Source organism: Camelus ferus, chromosome 17 (assembly GCF_009834535.1).
Source record: "Camelus ferus isolate YT-003-E chromosome 17, BCGSAC_Cfer_1.0, whole genome shotgun sequence".
NCBI classification, from domain to species: domain Eukaryota; kingdom Metazoa; phylum Chordata; class Mammalia; order Artiodactyla; family Camelidae; genus Camelus; species Camelus ferus.
The window spans coordinates 9,820,679-9,842,082 of NC_045712.1; the positions used below are offsets into that span (position 1 = coordinate 9,820,679).

The 21,404-nt window shown below is 40.9% G+C and overlaps 1 protein-coding gene across 9 annotated transcripts in view; it reads right to left on the bottom strand.

Moving 5' to 3' along the window:
* MITF (melanocyte inducing transcription factor) overlaps positions 1–21,404 on the bottom strand; it is a 209,513-nt gene that overhangs the window by 171,733 nt on the left and 16,376 nt on the right. The window contains exon 1 of one of the 9 annotated variants that reach the window (XM_014560763.2): positions 15,878–16,001. The exons of the other annotated variants lie outside the window; for them this stretch is intronic. The gene's annotated coding sequence lies outside the window, so the exon portion shown is untranslated. Of the gene's footprint in view, positions 1–15,877; positions 16,002–21,404 lie in introns of those variants that run through there. 9 annotated transcript variants of the gene reach the window in all.

A 21,404-nucleotide genomic window follows, 5' to 3' on the forward strand; every position in this document is an offset into this window, starting at 1 on the left:
TACATATTTGTTGACCCATAAAATCCACTTCTATTAACATTATATTTGTATGAATTTTTAAAGTGTCTTTGGTTGCTCCCCATCACCTATAAAATGAAGTTCAAACTCACTCAGCCGGACTTTTGAGGCTCTCCTCACTGTGTCCTTTACTGAAAACAATACATCTCTGAAACCCTCAAACACACCCTGCACACTATGTGCCTGTGCTCAGCCTGGGGTCATTCTCTATCAGCCTGTAAATCCTCTGCATTCTCCAACACGGGGTTCAAACCCTCCAAAACACCTTTCTAGAGTCACCCAGCAGAAGTTAATCTCTCCTTATCCTACAGCCCTCTATATTTCACTTGCATCTTCAGTGTGCCCCTGATACCTTTGTTTCAGAGATATTTTTGTATATGAATGTGGTAGGGACCATAAAACCACTGCCTGCTCTTATCCCAACTTCAGGAATAGACAAGTTCAGAGAAGGTAAGTAATATTCCCAAGATCACACAGCACAGTGGTAGGCTTGAATGCCCCCTTCCAAGATCCCTGCTCCTTCTGCTCAACCTCAGGGACTGAAACATGATTTATCTTCACAACCACTCTCGGCTAAAACAGTCACTGAGAGAATCCTGCATATATTAGGTGGTGAGACTCTCTTGAATTAAACTGGAATAGAGGACAAATATTTGCATTTTATGATACCGTGAATAACGTTACCTTCAAAAAGAGTGAACAAACATTTCCCCTCTCTGGTTTTAAACACAGAATAATTACATCCTTCACAGATACCATCATGCACCCCCTGCTTCTACTTTCATGTCAGTAACTGAACACCAAATGGAATTTTCCTCATTTGCTCTAAACCCAAAGAGGTCATCTACTGAGAGAGCTTAGGAATAAAGAGAATTTGGAATAAATTTGAGAAAAACGTCTTCTACAGCTTGAGAATTTTAATCAGACAGGGGGAATAAAGATGTTTGATGTATTTTAAAGACAATTAGGAGTTATATGTGTTTGAAAGTAACAAGCAAAAATATAGTTGAAGTTTAAACACAGTTCATAATTTATACGTTAATAAGAAATGACAGCTTGGAGCTGACTACAGAGTTGAGAGGAAATGTGTCCATTGAAATTTCTCATCCATGTGGTTAAACTTTTCCATGTCCTCAAACATTTCAAACCCCTTCATCCCATACCAGAAACCTGACTGAGGCAAACCAGGCAACTATCTGCATATAGAAGTTCCACTTCCCTTGCTTCCTACTAACAGAACCATAATTTGCCCAGGACAGCAATGTGCCCAGTAAAGAGCTACTATGTGCCACAGTTCTGACCAGTGAGATGCAAGGAGACATCCACAGGGAGTTTCTAGAAAGACCTGTGTTGTTCTGCTACAGGTGTTTCCCCTTTCTTAAAGCAGATGTGATGCCTGGAGGAGCAGCAGCCACGTTGCAGTCACAAGGTGAAAAGCATCAGAAAAAAGCCAAGGCAAATCACTGCAAGGACGGTCCGACATCATGGAAACACTCAAAGAATGGCAGTGGTCACAGACCCCTGGGCTTCTTGTATGGGAGACAAATGGATCCCTATTTGTTTCGGGAACTGTTAACTGGCTCTTGAGTTTCATGCATGAAAAGGTAAACCTGATTGAAACATTAAACTCTACCCCCAGAATTGCGCCTGCCCTAATGCTCTCTCAAGTGACAGCCACTCCACCTGACACCCCGTGTACAAAGAAGAACTAATACCCGCCCTCCCCAATCTGTTTCTCTCCCAAGAGCTTTGTCTCTGCAAACAGCACCATTGTTCCACCCACCTGCCCGGGTGAGAAATCTGAAAGCCACTCTTCTTCCTCAGTCTCTCTCTGCGTTAAGTCCAACCAACCACCCAGGCCTGTGCTGCTTCATCTCCAGGATTTCCCAGCGTGCGACCACCATGCAAGTCCAGGCTGGCATCATCTCCTGCCTGAACTGCTCCTCATCAGTCCTCTTTGTCACCACCATCTGCGACCCATTCTCTGTGGCAGTGACAGAGTGATCTCTCAGAAACACAGATAGCATCCTTTTAACTCCTACTTAAGACTTTTTCATGCCTTCCTATTGTCCTTTGAAGAAAGCCCACTCTTCAAATCATGGCTTAAAAGGTCCTCCATTCTATGGTTCCAATGACACTGAACTCCAATTAACTTTCTCTCCAGGTTCCAGCCTTCAAACCATCCCATACTCTCAGCAGATATCTGCACATGCCAGGAGGAAGTTTTCCCATGTATTTTTGATTAAAATAATTCTACTCATCCTTCCATGACATGTTGTCTAGGAATTCCATCAGCACCTCCACATTTTGACTTGAGAGTATCAAACAACCTAGGCCTGGTACAACCATTTGCATTTCTCCGTACATTCAACTGCTCGATACAACTTCCCACCTACCATTAAAACACAGGGGACTTCGGGTCAAACATGAGACAAAACCTTGCTTTTCTCAAATGCCATTTATAGCTCTGTATTATAACTGCTGTTGTTTCTTCCCTGACTTTTCTTAAAAAAAAAAAAAAAAACAGGAAGTTGAACTGAAAGATATATTGCAAAACAGAAAGGTTTAAATATGGACACTGTAGACACAGTGACCCAAATGACTCAAGTGGAAAATGTTAGCAGCACTGGGATCAGCGCGTATCCATTTCCGGTGATGCGTGGTTATCAGTCATAAATCAGATTTAACAACAGAAATTCAAACATGGTCAAAACTTTATGAACACAAAGCCTGTTAAGATACAAGATAGGGTACAGACTTGACTTACATATGGTTTATGGGATGGCTTTTATTTTTTTGTTGTTGTTGTTGTTTTAGAAATTTTAGTTCCTGATGCTTCCTATGAGTCATTTTCCATGAATATAAAACTGTCCACCTAACACTGACCCTGACTCACTTCGACCTTCTGTGACCTATAGAACTGTAAAGGCACGCTGACCGGGCTCTTTCTGAACATTTTCTATCTGCTGGAATAGCTCCATTTAAATAAATACACCAACTGTAACAACAGACTTTAACATTATTTTCCACATATTAAACAGGCTGATTTCCATAGCAGGTTTGTGGAATCCACCTTAGAATATATGTTCTATGTAAGACAGAGATATATTAGCCATAAATTTTTAAAATGGAAGCAACACTAGTGATGGTAACAACAATGGTAAGAAAAGTCCCTGCTGTAGCTATGACTTACTAAGTATTTTCCATGGCCCAGGCCCTATGCGAGTAAGCACTATGCATATGCATTACCTCACTGATTTCTCATAACTTGGCACTACAACTACAATCAGTCCCATATTACTTAAAAAAAGAAAAAAAAAAAAGGAAACAGAGGCTCAAAGAAATTAGCCATTTCTTCACGGTTGTATACCCAGTACTGATGGAACCTGACTTATGACCCCACACCACCTATCTGTAGGACATGGGCTTCTTAATCGCAACTGTAAACATCTACATAGCATTTCTCATGTACCAGGAGTTGATAAATACTCAGTTAATCTTCATAATAACCCTGCCGAGCAGATATTATTACCATTCTCGTTTTACATTATGAGGAAATGCTAACATGGAAAGGTCAAAATGCTTTGCTTTACCAGGTCGAAACTACTTTACTAGGTCAAAATGCCCCAGACAATAAGCTGCAGATCCAGGATTCATACCCAAGCCAGGACCTCCAGAGTTTGTACCTTTAACTACCACCCTATCCACTGTACCATCCCCCAAGTAATAATACCTTTAGGGCATTTATCATGTGCTAGGCATTGTGAAACTTTCCATACATTATCTCATGAAATCCTCAAATAACTCTGAGGTAGGTGGTCTTTTGAATCTACACTTGACAGATGGAGGTTCTGTGGCTCAGAGAAGTTAATTCAGTTGCCCAAGGCCACACAGCCAAGTGCCACATTGGAGAATGTAAAGCTCAACAGTTGGGTTTTGCTCCCCACCTCCCCCAGTTTTTCCTGAGGCATGAGTGGCTGGGAAACAGTATGCATCAGACTTTCCACCTCTTTAAAACTATTTAGTTTACGTAATTTAGGGTGTGACTATTCAGATACCTTCGAGCTAATCTACGGGAGCCAGTGCAACCACAATGCACACTCCAGAACAATGCATGCTTTCTCTATAAATTAAACATGCCAGCCCAGCTTTGGAAAAGTCAATGTGATATGAACACTCAGGACAGTTTAGTTTTAGAAATAAAGTCCATTGTTGTTGTTTTTCTTTCTTACACACACTATGGAACTTTGCTCTTTCTTCTAGAGAAAGTACCTCTCAGTTTTCTATTTTACTATTCACTTAAAAGTTCCATTATTTAACCTAAAACAAATCTCTCCAAAATAACATTATGAATCCTAGTAAGAAAAAGCACTTGTTTCTTTATTCATTTTTAATAAGTAGAAAGGAGTAGGATCTAAACAGAATTAAAGCTCATTTCTGGAAACAAAATTAAGGAATAAAAATGCAACTACAGCAAAATACATTGATATAGCCCAACATGTCAAGCCCACACCAATTAAAGAATGCTGATCTGTGCGTGTCACTGGGTTTTGGTTTTTGCAGAGACAACTTTAATAAAATTCCACAAAGCCACAGAGTCATGCTGGAGACAAAAATCACATCTTCAGCATCCTCAGTGACATACAAAGTCAATAACAGTTGTTACCGTAGCCAGGACAGGCAGAGACATTTAATATGAATAGACAAGAGAAAATCCAGAGTCTGCCTTTTAATCATTTACTCTTTCATTTATGGACTCATTTAATCAACAAATATTTATATTGTGTCTGTCTGTGAGCTAACCTCTGGGATCACAATGATGAACAAAAGAGCCATGTTCCCTGACTTCATAGACTTGGGAGACTGGAGACACGGATGAATATAGGATAATTATATAAGTAACTGAGTATGTAAGTAAGCAGCATGAAAGAAAAGACCCAGAGATCATAAAAGAATAGCAGAGCAAGCTAATTCAGATGACGGGGCAAGGATGTGGCTCAGGAAGCAACCTTTAAATTGAGACTGAAAGATGGAGAAGAAAGTAGACCAAAGAGTGATCAGAAAGTGTTCAGGATGGCGGGAAGAATCTGTGCAAAGGCCTGAGGCAGAAAAAAATTAAAAGGAGGCAGTGACACAGGGGTCAAGAGCTCCTGGCTCTATTTTCAGCTCAACCACTAACCTGGGCAAGTCCCTTCACCTTTCCGGACCTCAGTTTCCCCTCCAGCTCCAACAGCAGTCATTGGCACAGTCACTGGCCCCCCCAGGCATTACCATAGGGACTGCCTAGGTGCTGAAGGGCTGGCCTCACTCTTCTGAGTCATGACGCTCTTAACCATGGGAACTCCAGTTGGCAGCAGTGCCTCCAAGCACCCCACTCCCCAAAACATGGCAGGGACTCAGCAGAAGGGCCAGTCTAGGCCAGCGGCAGCCCTCCTACCCTCTTGGGAAGTTGTTTCCGGAATCCTCAACCTGGAAACTTTCGACATCTCCAGGCTGCCCAAGACGAGGCCAGTTAATAGAACACAAGGAATACATTAAGTCAGTGGGTAAAATGACTGGGGCTCCACTTTACTCCTGATGAAGTGTTCACACTGGAAGCTGGAAGATCAGGCAAGGCTAGGGCAATACTTCTCCACAAGGGAGACAGAGGACCTGACCAGTCCACATGGGGCACTAAAACATCAAAGGAAGTCGAAGAAACAGTCTGACAGAAGAGAGATGGTTGAGATGCCCAAAGGACATTCTCTAGGAATAAAAGGTGGTCCCTATGCTGCCTTCTAAAGAGGGCTGATTACAGGACCTTGATGTGCTGAACAGCGTGATACAAGTTTGGGGCAAAGCAAAATCGCTCAGGGCTGCAGAAGAGAGGCTGCCGGGCCTCTGGCACCTCCCACCTCGCATGGCACTAGGTCTAACTGGGTGGTGGAGACAGACTTACAGAATATTGGTGTGAAGGTTCACCTGGATTATCAGTCTGCCTGGACTCCCACGAGCCTCAGGCTGGCCACGACTTCCTGCCCTCCTTCCTAACATGAAATCTGCCTTGTACTTTCTTAACCAGGCCTGTCTCCTCCTACTCAGCTCCTTGAGGGCAGAAGCTGTGTCTTGTTTACCGCTCCATCCCACTGTAGTGCTCACTGTAGCACTCGGTAAATTAGCTCTACGTTATGTAACCGAAAAATAGGATTATGGTTATATGATAAAGCTTATAATCTGTGTGTATCCAGACCAATTAGGCTGCAAGCAATCTTTAACATCAATACATGAAATTACTTTATAGTTTACAAGGTTTTCAATGTGAGATGTTTACGGAAAACTACAAAAAGGAAGTGCAGCATGAGAATTCACACATCTGAGGTCCTGCTCTGTGTATGCAGATAAGTAAGCAGCCACAAATATGAAATCCTCAAACACACTGAGATGGCGGGGGACAGGGATCGGTGAATGCAGAGAGGCCATATCAAACACTGGAAGGTCATTTACAATTATCTAGTCCACCAGCATTGCTTTATACGCTCAGAATGCTGAATTAATATGCCCCCACCTGGAGACAAAACCACGACTTAAATAATGACCTCCAAATTCTTAGATCATTGTTTTCCCCACCACACTGGGCTGCCACCTGCATTACTCAGTTTACTTTACTCCTCGAGCTGGAAATCTGCAAAGGCTCTCCATTCTTCTTGAGTAAAAGGCAAAGTCTGTAGAAACCCCTAGAGGGTCTGCCTCCACTTGGACCCCATTTCTTCTGCTATTCCTACTACTCCCCTCTTTGCTCAGCCTGTCCCAGCCACTGTGGCCATCGTGCTGTTCTTGAATCAGGCACATTCCTGTCCAAGGTCTAGGTGCCAATCCTTCTGTCGGTCTGCTGAGCCTTTCTCCTAAATACTGACATGATCCACTCTCTCATCTCCTACAGATCTCTCCTCAAATGTCCTTGTCTCAGTGAGGACTTTCCTGTCTGCTCAATTTTAAGTTACAAGTCACCCCAAACCCACCACCTGTGCTTTATCTCCTCTACAGCACGTATTACCATTTAACATATTTTACTTGGTTTCATACTTATTTCTACAACTCTCCCCTCCCCCCCATCAGCACAAGGAGTCTGGCCCACTGCTCTGTTCTTCAAATCCAGATGAGTGCCTGGCACACGGCAAAACCTCAGTCAGTATAAGTGGAATAACTGGTTATATGGATGGATGGAGTTCAAAAGTGGCTCAAATCCAGAGAATTCAAGAGCTATGAAATGTCTGAGAGCATCTGGCAGCCCCTGGGAAACAGCTTGTGGCCTGGGTGTCATCTACCATCACTATGTGCCCACTCTAGAACTGGCATTCACTGATACTCCGGGTAAAAGACAGTAAACTAAGGTATGAAGTGACATGAAGACTTATCAAAGCAACCCCCTTTGAGGCTGCATGACCCTAGGTTAGAAAGGCAACTCGCAAGCCAAGATTTTTAATCAGAAACCAGATGCCCTTACATGTACAGATGCAGAAATCACTTTTGAACTGCTTCCCTGTGCCCTTCAGCTTGAGTAGAAGGGGATGGCTTACTCAGATTGGACATCTCAAAAAAGAGACCAGATTTCAAAGGTTTTTGGGCATGAACCAACATTTGCCATTAAGCCTGAATGGTTGGCACAGCTGAACCTCCATGCATCATTCTAAATATAAAACACCAAGCTTCAATTATAACTTAATGACAGATATATAAAGGAAGGTATTAAGAGTAGCCAAAACAAGGCAGTAGGAACCAAGGGTAGATATTAAAACTACATAATGGTTGGCCCCACCATCAAGGAAGAAAAAAGTAGCAACATTCAGACAGACCCAAACCAACATAAGCAGTTTATGGTCTTTCATGCTTAAGAATCCAATAAATGTTTGCATCCAGGCTATACCTCACCCCACCAGTACCTGAAATAGCAAAAACATTCACCAGGAACTACCTGTCTGAACTTGAAAGACATGGACTACTCCTAACTTACAAACAAGAAACACCAGGGATCACTAAAATCCTTGCTAACTTCCAGTCTAATTCAGAGCTTGACAGCCAAACAAATAGAAACATTGGACACTAGAGTTTTCCATTCCCAGTCTCAGCAGTCCCTCCCATGCACTGGACCTGCTACTCAACCCAACGCTTTTCACTACATCCCTTATTATTCATTTACCAGTCTGTACCCCCAGTTACATTTTCATTCCTTTCCTGGAGAATTGGGGGTGATCTCCACAAGCCCCAAATATTGGGGCCATTTTAAAATAGCATTAATTGCACACAGAATCATTTCAGGGAAAACAAACAAACAAAAAAAGTAAAAGTCCTAGAAAAGAACTGGTGAAAAATATTCCAGAATTGACTGCAATGGTTAACTCTTACTTTCTTATTCGATGCTAAAGCTAAGACAAGAATAGCTGGTCTCTTAAATCTACAACGGCTGAAGCAGGAGTGTGTGTGTGACACACCATCTGTAGAAACCTCCCCATTGGCTGATGGCACACTGCTGGAGACTCACTTGGGACCATTCAAAACCATTAAGGCTATTAACTCTGACTTGGGCCAAGTCTAGTAAACAAGTGTCACCCCAACAGGAAATGAGTTAAGCTGGCCTTCAAAGTCATTTAAGCAAATACTCACAGTCAGAGTGCCTCACAAGAAGCTTCTCATTAAATTCTTCTGCTGTTGATTTTGTCCAATTTAAATCAGAAATCACTGGAAATGTTCATTTTGGGAAAAACATATATTTAAATGGAGAGACTTTCAGTGGGTTTTTGAGGTGACTAATGAAGAGTCTCTAAACATTGCTCAAGTCTTTCTGGCCGCCTCTTACATGGCGACAGCAGGTGCACGAAAACACATTCAGGAAACCAACATGGAATGAATCCAGCTTCACCTACATGAAGTCAAGTTTCTGATCTGGAAATTCTAGACCATAAACAGTCCCACAGGGCGGAAGAGGTCCCAGCCAGTTACGGTGCTGGGGATACTTCTGTCATGTCTGAATAACTTGCTCATTTGAAAATGTAGCCATCTCCATGCTTTTGTTCACGCTAAGAGTACACCTAGGACACTTCATTTGCCAAATGAAATCATCCTCATTGTTGAAAAGCTCTCTCAAATCTGACCCTCCAAGGAGACATTCTTTGTACTATGGTGTAACCCACTCCTATTCCACGTGCTCTTCAGGTGTAACCACTTCCTACATTCAACCGTCTGGGACCTGGTTTTCCTTGCCTTAGACCCCGACTTTATTTATTCTGTCTTGTGTCATAATCGTTACTTGCCTTACTGCTCCACTTAACACTAAGGATTTGGGGGACCAGAGCCATGCTTTCAATTCCTCTCTACTTCTACGCAGTTGCTTTATGCCCAGTAGATACTCTAAATAAATACTGGTTGAATTGAAAGAATCTAAGTCTTGGATTAAATTCTTTAAATGTCTCCAAATAGTCTAATAGCTCAACGACCAAACCTACTTAAAAATTAACTTAAATTTTAGGAACAATGAAATCACTCTAAGTTATAAATAAACACTCGATGTGTTTATTTTTCTAGTTTGGAAAACCAAGCCAGCCATAGGCAATGACCTTCCCTGGGTAGGTGGCTCAAAGAGTAATGAAGTCATTTCCTTCAAAGATGATGAGGTTTTCAGGATTCTCTGGAATGCATATCTACCCATTAATGTGTCATTAATAATAGTTCCCTCTGGGTAGAAACAACCCTAGAACATGTCAGAATTTTTGAGCAGCTCTGCACTACACAGGACTCAGGTGTCAACACAACCTCAGTGTGAAGGCCCCACTGCTTATAGTAAATCAGGAGACATATTTCCTAGAGATACTAGGAAATATCCCATCAAATCTGGTGGGTGTCATTCACTGTGTGTGCACAAGCATCCATTCACATTTATGTGAATAAAGAAGATGAATAAGGGAGTAAAAGGGTAAGTTTTACCCCAAAACATAGGTTGCCAGATCTAGCAAATAAGAATTAGAATGGCCAATTAAATTTAAATTCAGTGGGGAGGGTATAGTTCAGTGGTAGGGTGCATGTTTAGCATACACAAGGTCCTGGGTTCAATCCCCAGTTCCTCCTTTAAAAAAAACAAACAAACATAAAAACCTAATTACCTCCTCCCCCTAAAACAAAAAACAAAAAAAAAATTTAATTCAGATGATCAAAGAGTAATTTTAAGTATAAGCACCCCATGAAATATTTGAGGCATGTTTATACTAAAAAATTATTCTTTGTTTATGTGAAATTCAAGTTTATGTGAACATCCTGTATTTTACCTGGTAACTCTACTTCAAACCCAGAAATTGTATTATTGAGTCTTCAATTTAAAAAAAAAAAGATACAACAAGTTTCCTCTTTGTAGCACAGGTAACTATATTCAATATCTATAGGAATCTATAATGAAAAAGAATATCAAAACAAATATATGTATGTATATATATGACCAAAGCATTATACTATACACCAGAAATTGACACAACATTGTAAACTGACTATATTTCAATAAAAAAAAGTTAATACAAAAAATTTATAAATTTAAAAAAGAAAGCACAGAGCAATAAATGCATTTTGTGAAGCCTTGATTTTTAGAAAGAATACAAAAAAAAAAAAAAAAAAACAGCAAACAGTGTTACAGAACACTTTAGAAAGCTCAGTATAGTGATGGCAGGAAACACAGCAAGTAAGGTACACTGAGTACTAACTATGTGCCAGGTACCATGCCAAACCCTTATCTCATTTAATTTGGACCACATCCTTATGAGGCAGCAACTATTATTATTATCAACATCATCATCACCACCACCATTATTATTATTTTTATTTTTAAAGATAAGGAAGATAAGATACAGAGTGGACAAGTTACCCAATGTCACAGAGTAGTAGGGCAGAGTCAAACCCAGGCAGGTGTAACAAAAGGGCTTATATGCTTAACCACTACCACATTTTACAGGTGAAGAAACAAGAATTTTAGCAATGGCCCAGTCTCACACAGCTGCTCATCAGTTCAGCTGGGATTTGAACCCAGGGACAGTCTGACTCCAGCCTCTTCACCTGAACAACATACCTCCTCTCCAAGTCACGCACAGTGGGAAAAGTACGCCTCCCTCCTAAACCACCTGTGATTATCATCGTAATAAGTTAGAACACTTCATCTTCAAAGAACAGTGCTTGAACCCAGAATGCCCTCCTCAGAATTTTTATCAGATCCATCCAGTTGAATTTTGACTCCTTGTAACCTAAAGGTTATCCTGAGTTAGTTGGAGAATGTGGAGAAGAGTTCTTTTTGGAGGAAGAATTTGTTGTTACTGTCATTTCTGTACCAAAACATCTCTTTCAAATAAGCCACTTATCTGATGTCTACCAGTCTTGCTGCCTTGAGGCAAATTCTTCCTCCTGCACATGAATCCCAAACACTGGCAATAACCTGGAACACAGACATGAAGGTCAATTTGAAGGAACCACCAGAGTCAGCTTCAAGATCCAACTGTGTGTGGAAAGATCCTAAGAGCAAAGATTTTTTTCTGCTTGGATCTGGAACCAAACAACCAGGATTATTCCACATAAAACATCAGAGTTCAGAAAATATCAGAAGCTATCAAGAACTTTACCTGGAGCAGATTTACCTATGGTAACCCTCATGTCTTATTCTAGGTACCACTGGAGAGAAGACAGATATCTTTAGTAAGACCGTGTGTGTGTGTGTGTGTGTGTAAGTATGTGCAACAGAAGGCACGTATAATACAATGCTTTAACTAAGTTTACCCTCAAAACTCCCTGTAGGAAGCAGAGAACATGCTGGTCAGAACATGAGTTAACTGCAGGAAAAGAACGGGGTTGTCTATGGACAGAATGGACACAGATTTTTTGCTCAAGTAACTTACAAATACACAGTAATCTATAACTGTCTGTGTACTTAACTGTGTCTCTCATTAGAATATAGGCTTCCTGAGGGCAGGGACCATGTCTGTTTTATTCACCATTGCATTTCCCAGGCACCTGGTGATGCAACGAATGAATAAATGAGCAGTTACTACTGCCACCAGTAAGCAATATGCACACAACCTTACTTTTGCCCTCATTGCCCTTAAAATCTGTGACTGAGGTCTGTCTTGCAATCACGAGCTCTCTTTGGGGTTGAATGCTGCATGTGTATCATCATTCCTCACAAAGACTATTAAGCTGGAACCATCGTAACTGGCCTCCGTGACACCAGACCTTGGCCATCCTCCAACCTGTTCTTCATTTGGCAGCCAGAGTGCTATTCCTCTGCTTAAATCCAGCCATGCTATGCTCCCTGGTGCTCCAACCACGCTGAAAAGCTTACACTCTCCCAAAGGCACCACACTGCACTGCCCTGCCACATCTCCTGCCTCCCCGGAAGGCCCTCCTCTCATCTGCTTGGCAGTCATCTTCCAGTAATGAACTCAAACTCTATTTATTCTGTGAGACTTTCCTCTTCCCTTCTTCACCACTCTGTCTTTTGTCCCCAAAGGTGCAATTACAAACCCAGCATCATATTCATGTCACTGCGAGTTACAAGAAGGCAGGGTTCATGTCTTAATGGCTGGCCATGCTATCGCTAGGACACTGTCTGGCATGTAGCAGGTGTTCAACAATCACTGCCTAGATGGATCAATGGGTTTTGGAAAATAAGGGTGGAAAACTTTGTTAAGCTTATCATTTATTGGCCTCCTACTCCACTGGAGGAATATTGTCTGTACCCATTCATTCAGTTCTACCTTTAGCTGCTAAGTCTACCAGAAAAAGGGTAGATATTATTGAACTGAGGGACGATGATGCGTGCTGTTATTGTTTAAGTGAACACCTGCTGACCAGGAACCTCACAGAATATTGCCTCCTTTTAACTGGGCTTGAGGTATCAAAAACAAAATGACCCCAAATCAAGGAGCCGTGGTAAGGGCCCTCAGAGAGAAGACACTGCTGAGACAACAAGTTTTGCCTCTAGTGTCCAAGGTGAGACGTGGACATCTGGTGCACTAAATTCAGCTCCTTCTGTGTTCACAGGACAAAAGGAAGTGATTGTAGGCAACATTTAGCATGGCACAGCCAGAGGAAGGAACAGCCAAGTACCACACAGGCCCTTGATCTAGTCCCGACCCTTCAATGAACATAGGAAGAGAAAGAGTCTTCATACACACTTAGCTGAGGGTCACACGATTACTTGGTGGCACAGCTGAGCCTGGAACCAGGCCTCCTAATATGTTCATTCATTCAACATTTATTGAGTGACTGCTAGGTTCTGCATGGTACCATTTGCTGGGATAAAATGATTAAAAATATGCATGGTCATCAACCTAGTGAAATTCACAGTTCATTTGACGCCTAATCCATAGGCCCCCTTCTACCTTATAAATGTCTTTCCAACTCCCACCTCCTCTCAGCTACAAAACTCTCATTTTTTTTGACATTCCGACATTTCCTACATAAATATAAAAATTCTTTTTTTAAAAGTACCTCATTCCAAATAATTCAACCAATTCGTAACCAATCTTTCTTTCCCCTCCATGACTCTATTTATCCAAACTTTTAAAAACTCACATTTAACCAAAAACTCCACAGTGATCTTTGAAATATTTTTCAGATAGCTGTATCATTCCCAAATCTTATCATCAAAGAACTCACCATCACAACACTAGAAGGAAGTATCAGCTAAGCGTATAAGAGATCCTATAATTCACATTTTCCAGAGGTTAAACAATCATCACTTATACTCAGGTACTCAAACCAGTGCTGGTTTTTACAGTAAGATAATTCTTTTATTCCTAATCCAAATCCTACCACTAAAAGTAAAACTAAATCCACTGTATCATCAAAGACAACAGAAAAACCCAGGCACCATCTTAACACCAAAGAGTATAGTACATGATTTTGGTCCACAATTCTTCTCTTTAATCTTTTTCTCTTTAAAAATTAGAAAAAAAATAATTAGTCGGAAAATTAAGCAAGAAAAGGGACTGCTCTGAAATCTTAAATAATTTAGACAAAAAAAAATTTTTCAAAGGAAGTAATTACCCTGAAAGAAATATTTATGTACCTATAATTTTTCACTAAGGACTTTCCATTTGATTCTGGAATAAACACATGATTTTTCAAATTCATGGTCTGCAAAATCCCAAGGCACTAAGCAGCCCTTATTTCCATAGAGTAAAAAGACACATTCTGGTCTTATTCTAAACAGGACACCAGAAAACAAAACTAATCCTGTGAACAAACAAATCTTAGCTAAAACTCATTGAAATAATCCAAATGGTTTCCATTCCAGGGAAAATAGTAAGTCAGCAGTTTGCATACGGCTGCCTTTTCCAAATACACAAAATAAGCAAAAACACCACCAGAGGAAAGTGCAAATGCTGAACCCTTTCTATTTCTGTTTCCAGGGACGGCAGTTTGATCAATACAGCAGCCCGCGCAGCGCTCTGCCCCCGTCCACGCACACCTGCAGGTGGCCCCCGCTGTCCCGCCCAGAGAGCCCCGAGGACTCCCAGGACGAGGTCCAGGGAGCCATCCATCAAATCACAAAGAGAGAGACAAGAAAGCCTGGGCCCCAGATTCCACCTGCTACAGCAAGGCCAGGAAAGCCAGAAAAAATTAATGTTTGAAGATGTCTAGCAACCAGAACTATCACCAAGAACACACAGACTCTACACCAGAAAACAAGAGAGACGGAGGTAGACAGTCCTTAAAGAACACAAGACTCTGGAGGGAAAAAAATAAATAAATAAATGAATCACAACCCTTCACCTACTACCATTAACAGCCTGGAGCTGGCGAAGGACTGCTGAGTAAAAATCTTCTATATAAGGAAACCTACTTAAGGGAAGTATTCAAAACCCTTCACCCAGAACAGAAGACAACCCAACGTGCAAAAGCCTAAGGGGGGAAAGTCTATCTGAGGTTATCAAAGAGCCTATTAAGGTAGCATCCTAAAAACTACATTATTTTTTGAACAAACAACATTAACAGAAAAAAGGAAAATTGCTGCTTTAACTTCAATATAGAGAACTTACTCCCAAGTCCTCCTACAGAACTTGAAAGGACAATAATTAGTCAAGAAAACAGCAAAATGAGGAAGTGGTATTCTCTTACAATTTCTGTTAATCCCCACCAGCTGTAATTTAGGAAATTCAGTGACATCAGCATTTACATCGGATCCAACAAGAAAGACAGTCCTACGACTGCGGAATCATATGAGAAGGCGGGGGAAAGAAATTTGGGGGCGACTGGAAAACACATTTGAAGACATGGAAAATTAATTCACTTTGCAGTGAATCACTTCAACAGCTTCAAACACCAACACTGCCAAAAATAACAGAAAAAGTGGGAAAGGAAGCACCAGCACTCCAAACCTAATCAAATGAAGCCAGTGGAACTTCTGAAAAAAAAAAGTTCACTGAAACAAGTGAACTGAGCATTTCTGAAAACCAACAGAAAGCAACCTACCCACCTGTGAATGACAAGAACTGAAGACTCAATGCTGTATAAAGACTGTCACTCTTGGGGAAAAGAAAAAAAAAATCTCCTAGACAAGAACTTGTAAAAGTTGAGTTGCTTTGGTTATTATTTGCATTACCTTCTTGAAGACAGGTAGAGTCCATTCCATGGTCTCCTTTTCCCCAGAGAGAGAAAAGAGCTCGTAAGAAAACCACTGAAGTACTTTCGAGGGGCCCCATCCAAGTTCAGAGATGGACCCAGAACAGGTCTGAATTCCCAGCATAAATGCCAACCATCAGCTTTTTCACTCGAGTCAGAGTCAGAGGGAGAAGAAACCACACCAAACGTGATTGACCAAACAACCTGGAGAAGAGGTGGGAACACTCACCAGGGCTGCCTTGGCCCTTGGGCGGAACATTGAGTCCACTGAACCGTCTCAGAAAGGAGATTTTTACCCAGATGCGACTGAGGCTGCTATGCCGCCCGCTTACAGGCACCTTCTCTCAACACTAGGAGGGCTGGATGAGAGACGGAGTGATAATTAATAGGATCCCCGGCTGCGGGAGCCAGCTTCTTTAACAAACCATAATTGTTGCCTACTTAAAATGACAGGGAGTGCAGCCAGGAAGGAGGGAGGTGCTAACAATGGGAATAATAAAAGGTAAAATAGACTTTACATCAACAGGTTACTTGGCTGCCATTCAAAACTACCTCCTTATCTACAGATTCAGTTACTAATGACGGCAAGTAAATTGAAAATCATATGGAGGATGACGAGAGATCAATAATTCTTCCAGAAATATTACCGCAGACATAAGGTCTCCCCTCGATGCATTCTCTGACCCCTCAAAATGTCGAAAATTGATCATGAAGATAATTATCAATTTGTACATGATACCATATTGCAACATTTTTTCCTTCAGTGATATTTTCAATTTGGGAATCATTGGAAAATATCCAGCCTGTTGAGAAACTGTTAACAGCAGCCACAGACAGAGTGTACGTTTCCTATTCTGAAATGAACACAATCTCCTTGCATCCTCTCTGGGAAAGAAAAAGGATTTAGCTCAAAAGTTTCTTTTATCAGAATAACTAAAGATTTCTGGCAAGGTAAAAGACAATTAGTACACAGTGTCTCCAGTTTCTCCTCCCAACCCCAGGAAATTAGACAGCCCATCAACCTGTAAGACTGATTACCAAACATTCAACTAAACAATATCCCCCAGAGAAGACCAGTATCTCCTACACATGCTCCACCAAGAAATAGACCAATGTACCTCTAACATCTTTAGATGCCCGGTGACATGGGGAGATGAGGATTCAATCTTCTGCCAAGAGGAGACGTCTACAGAGAGAAACCAGGGCAGCAGGCACATAGTTTCAACATGACTAATGCTGACCAAAACTCTTCATAAAATCAACTCCACAGGTAAAGACCCACCTCGTTCAGTCACCCAGGAAATCCCTGGCTCTCGGATGGTACTGCAGAAGATACCCTGATGCTCTTCAAAAAAACAGATCATTGCAAGACTAAGGGCTTCAGCCCAGGAATCCCTACTGATAACATCTCATGGAAATCTCCAACATTTCTCATCGTAGTTAAGATATATGGGAGATAGTAAATCAGGAGAAGCACTAAAAATTCAAATTGTTTATGTTTTTCTTAATATGCATGAGAATTAGGTGCTTCTTTTTTTTTTATTGTTGGTCTTTTTTCCTTCCCACCAATAAAAAAGAAGAATGCTTTTACATTCATCCTGTGAATCTCTAGCCCATCACTCCTGGAACCCACTAAGTATACGGCTCATCATTAAAGCCATCAAGTAGTATTTTTATAACTTCTCCCTCTCTATTAGATCATTACAGCCTTTTATTGAAAATATTTAACTCAATACTTTGCAATGACTAATGTTCCTAACACCCACATGTTAAGGCAGAAGTTATGTTCATTACACAACATTATGATGTTTCAAGACCTTTGGCATTCAAAGATAAACAGTCCTAAATGTAATCGACTGGCTACAACTTCATAAAGACATACAGGAAAAGCAATTAACAAGCCAGGCTAGAGAGGAAAAAGAGAGGGAGAGAGACATATATGGGAAACATCAAGATGGTAGGAGCTACATGTTCAGTGGTAGACCACAGGTTACATATGTAGATACGACTCCTTGATGTCATCAGCTTGGGCCATTCAAAGAAGATCTTTAAGGAGGAAGGAGGAAAATCTACAACTTACACACCACACCCGTGTGCGTGATTAAGTATTCACCATCCCACCTTTTGTTACCTTTCTTGAAGCCTTCACAGCCTACCTCCTTTCCATCATCAGAAACAGCTTTGAAACAAAGGACTATGCAGCCAAGCATTCTGTGAGCACCTTTAATAGACAGATCTATTTATCTTGGATTCAGATGTTCAACCACACCCAGAGTCTGTGTCTTGACTTCATCAGAAACCTTGTCCTCTTTCTACTCCAAAATCAACATAAGCTGTTGCCCTTATCACTTCCTATCCTGCCTCCCCCTCCATACTACAGCATATGCAGTCACCACCTCAGCAGGGTAGCTATGAGGGCACGCTTTTTTTTTTTTGGAACTATAGTCAGTTGCAATGTGTCAATCACTGGTGTACAACATGTTTCAGTCATACACATACATACATATATTCCTTTTCACATTCTTTTTCATTATAGGTTACTACAAGATATAGTCAAGAGGGTAGGCTTTGAAGTCAAACAGTCCCTTGTTTAAGTCTTGGTTCCACCCTTATTTGAATGACTTTAGGCAAAGTGACTTACAATGGCCAAGCCTCAAAGTCTTTACCTATAAAATGGGATCCTACCTACCTCATAGAATTAAATTACATAAAGCATTTGAAATGTAGGTGTCTTAATATGTTTCTAATGCAACTAGATCTGAATTATTCATTCCTGTTCTTTCAGCTTCTTGACTTTTCTAAGACAGGAAAAAATCTGAAAAAGTAAAATTACATAGGTATCTTCCTCATCCCAGGACAAAGACAGATGGACACACACACACACCATGCACATACACACACCACGCACGTACACATACAAACTAAAGAAGCCATTCTTTTTATAATATGCAAGGATACATTATGAAAATGTGAAAGGTAGGCTCCAGATGCAAGGCAGAAAAAGAGGCAACTTTCAATCCTTTAACTGCATTATTCTACAATTTTCATTACTTTAGTAACCCTACAGGGCTTCAGTCTCCAAAATGTAGACGATATTAAAGCACCAATGGAAGACACAGCCTGTTGTAAGGACTTGGGAGATGCTAGGAGCTGCTGTATTGTTGTTGCTGTCCATGTTTCTTTGTTGTTATTAAATTGTCTGATCTATCTGCTATGCCACTCGAAACTACCAGACCTACTGAAGACAAATCTCTTCTTCCCTCCTTCCTAAAAGAATTCCAAGCATACTCAACAAGTACTAAATTAATGTTTACCATCATGACTATGCTTACAACTATCTTATGCCAATTTTCAATACACTGAGAAGTCAGACGCATCACCTTTATCTTCTAGGGCCATGAGTAAGCTGAGCCTGGTTACTTCAAAAACAGCCTGCAGGAGAATTTCTAAACCGTTTTATTGCTTTCTGCTGGATTCTTCAGCAATGGTCCCCATAATTTCTCTGTGTTCCTTTCATAGCTCCCCAGTCTAACTCTTCATCTTCTAAAGAACAGTAGAAATTATATCAAAATAAACAGTAACATAGATGAACTGCCCCACATTAAAGATCTATAAGCGATGGGCCATTTTTATTGGCAAGTAAACTGGTAAAAGTGGAAGCCCAGGTGCCTGGAACACCTTGCTTATTGTGGCTTCATGCACACTCCACAACAACGTTGGAGCAGACAGTGTCTGAAATTGTTTTCCCTGGTGAACATGCTTTTTAGCTCAGAGAAAGAACTGCCAGAGAAAGACAGAAGCTAGAAATAACTTTTAATATAGTCGACCCTCATTATTTGTGGATTCTCTGTTTGCAAATTCACCTAATTGCTGAAATTTATCTGTAACCCCAACATTAATATTCGCAACACTTTCACAGTCATTTGTGGACAGAGAAGTGAGACATTTGAGTTACCCACAATGTGAATTCCCAACTGAGGTCAAACAAGGTGACTCTCTGCCTTCTTGTTCCAGCTCTCACATGGGAAACAAGTGTCCTTTGAGGGGATTTATTTAGTGCTATGCTTTTTGTGGTTTTTTTGTTCATGACTTTACTGATTGCCCCCCAAGCCTACCTACTTGTAAAGTGCTGTCTAGTGTTGCTAAGGCTGGGTGGTTCCTTACAGAGAAAACACAGGTGTTAGACAAGCTTCCCTCAGACAGGACTTACCAGGCTGTTGGCTGTGAGTTCAATGTTAGTGAACCAATAATTATTAAATAAATGTCTTATATAACAAGGTTATATATCAATCGGCTGACAAATATGCTGTGACCACAGGCTCACAGGAACCTACCTATTTCTTCTAGGAGCAATGGTTCAGTGTTCGAGAATTAAGTGTTCATCGTGACTTTATACAACAGAACTGCACAAATAACAAGAGTGACTGTGTTTATTTCCTCTCTTACCACCAACAGCAGTAACAGCAATCAGTGCCCCTACTAACTGAATGTATTCAGCATTTCACATACAGCAGGCATGTGACACATGATCTTCTATCATCTTCACAGCTATCCAAGAAGAAAATACTTTTATCCTCACAATTTAGGTGAGAAAACAGGTTCAAAAAACCTTAGCAAGGGTCCACAGCTAATAAGAAAAAAGAGGCAAGGTATTTTCTTACACATTTTCCTGATAGAGTTTAACAGAGTTCCCTAAAGTTACTGATCCTTTCCAGCATGCCATTAACACCTCATCATTGTGGTCATTCTTTATGCAAGAAATATTTATTAGGGGAAAGGGGGTAGGAAGGGCTAAATTTGGAAGTTTGAGATTTGCAAATGTTAGCCACTATAAATAATAATAGATTTTTTTAAAAGTTTCTTCTGTATAGCACAGGGAACTATCTTTAATATCTTGTAATTGAGGCGGGAAGCCCCATAAAAAGACCTGCAGGACCCCCAGGCAGGGCCACTACTCTCGTGCTGGAACCACCCGTTTCCCTGGCCCAGAGGCTCTATCTCACTTTTTGCCTCTGAAACGGCTAACTTACGCCTAAAATGCTATTGGTTCCCTGAGCTCACTTCTGATTGGTTATTTCCTTCACTCCTGATTGGTTATTACTCTCAATTCTGATTGGTCCACTTCCCCAACTTCTGATTGGTCCATTTGTAGTACTTCATTTGCATGGAGCTCACTCCTGATTGGTCATTTCTCTCACTCCTGATTGGTCTATTTCTACAAAGCTTGTTCCTAGTTGGTCAACTTTTGTTATACTTTATTTGCATATGATGTTGCAAAGTGTAAACTAGCACCCTACAAAGGCCTGTGTAAACCTAGAGATGGGGTTCAGAGCTTGGAGTGTCAACTCCTCTGGGCCCGCTGGCGTAAAAAACCTGAGTTCTCCAACTCTCCGAGTGCTGCTTGGTCTCTCGCCTGGATCCAGGTTGCTGTCACAACTGAGCTGTAACACCGAGCTGTAACACTGAGCTGTAGCACATTTTTCCACAACATAATAATCTTTAAAAAAAAGAATATCAAAATGAATATATGTATTTATATGCATGATTGGGATATTGTGCTGGACACCAGAAATTGACACATTGTAACTGACTGTACTTCAATTAAAAAAAAAAAAAGATTGAAAGGAAAAAAGAAAAGAAATATTTATTGGAAATTCACTGTCCTGGATCCTGCAGGTGACCAGTGAACTAACAACTTCCCTGTTCCCGTGGGTTCTCTTTCAAGTGAGGATGGACAGACAGTAAAGTAGTATTAC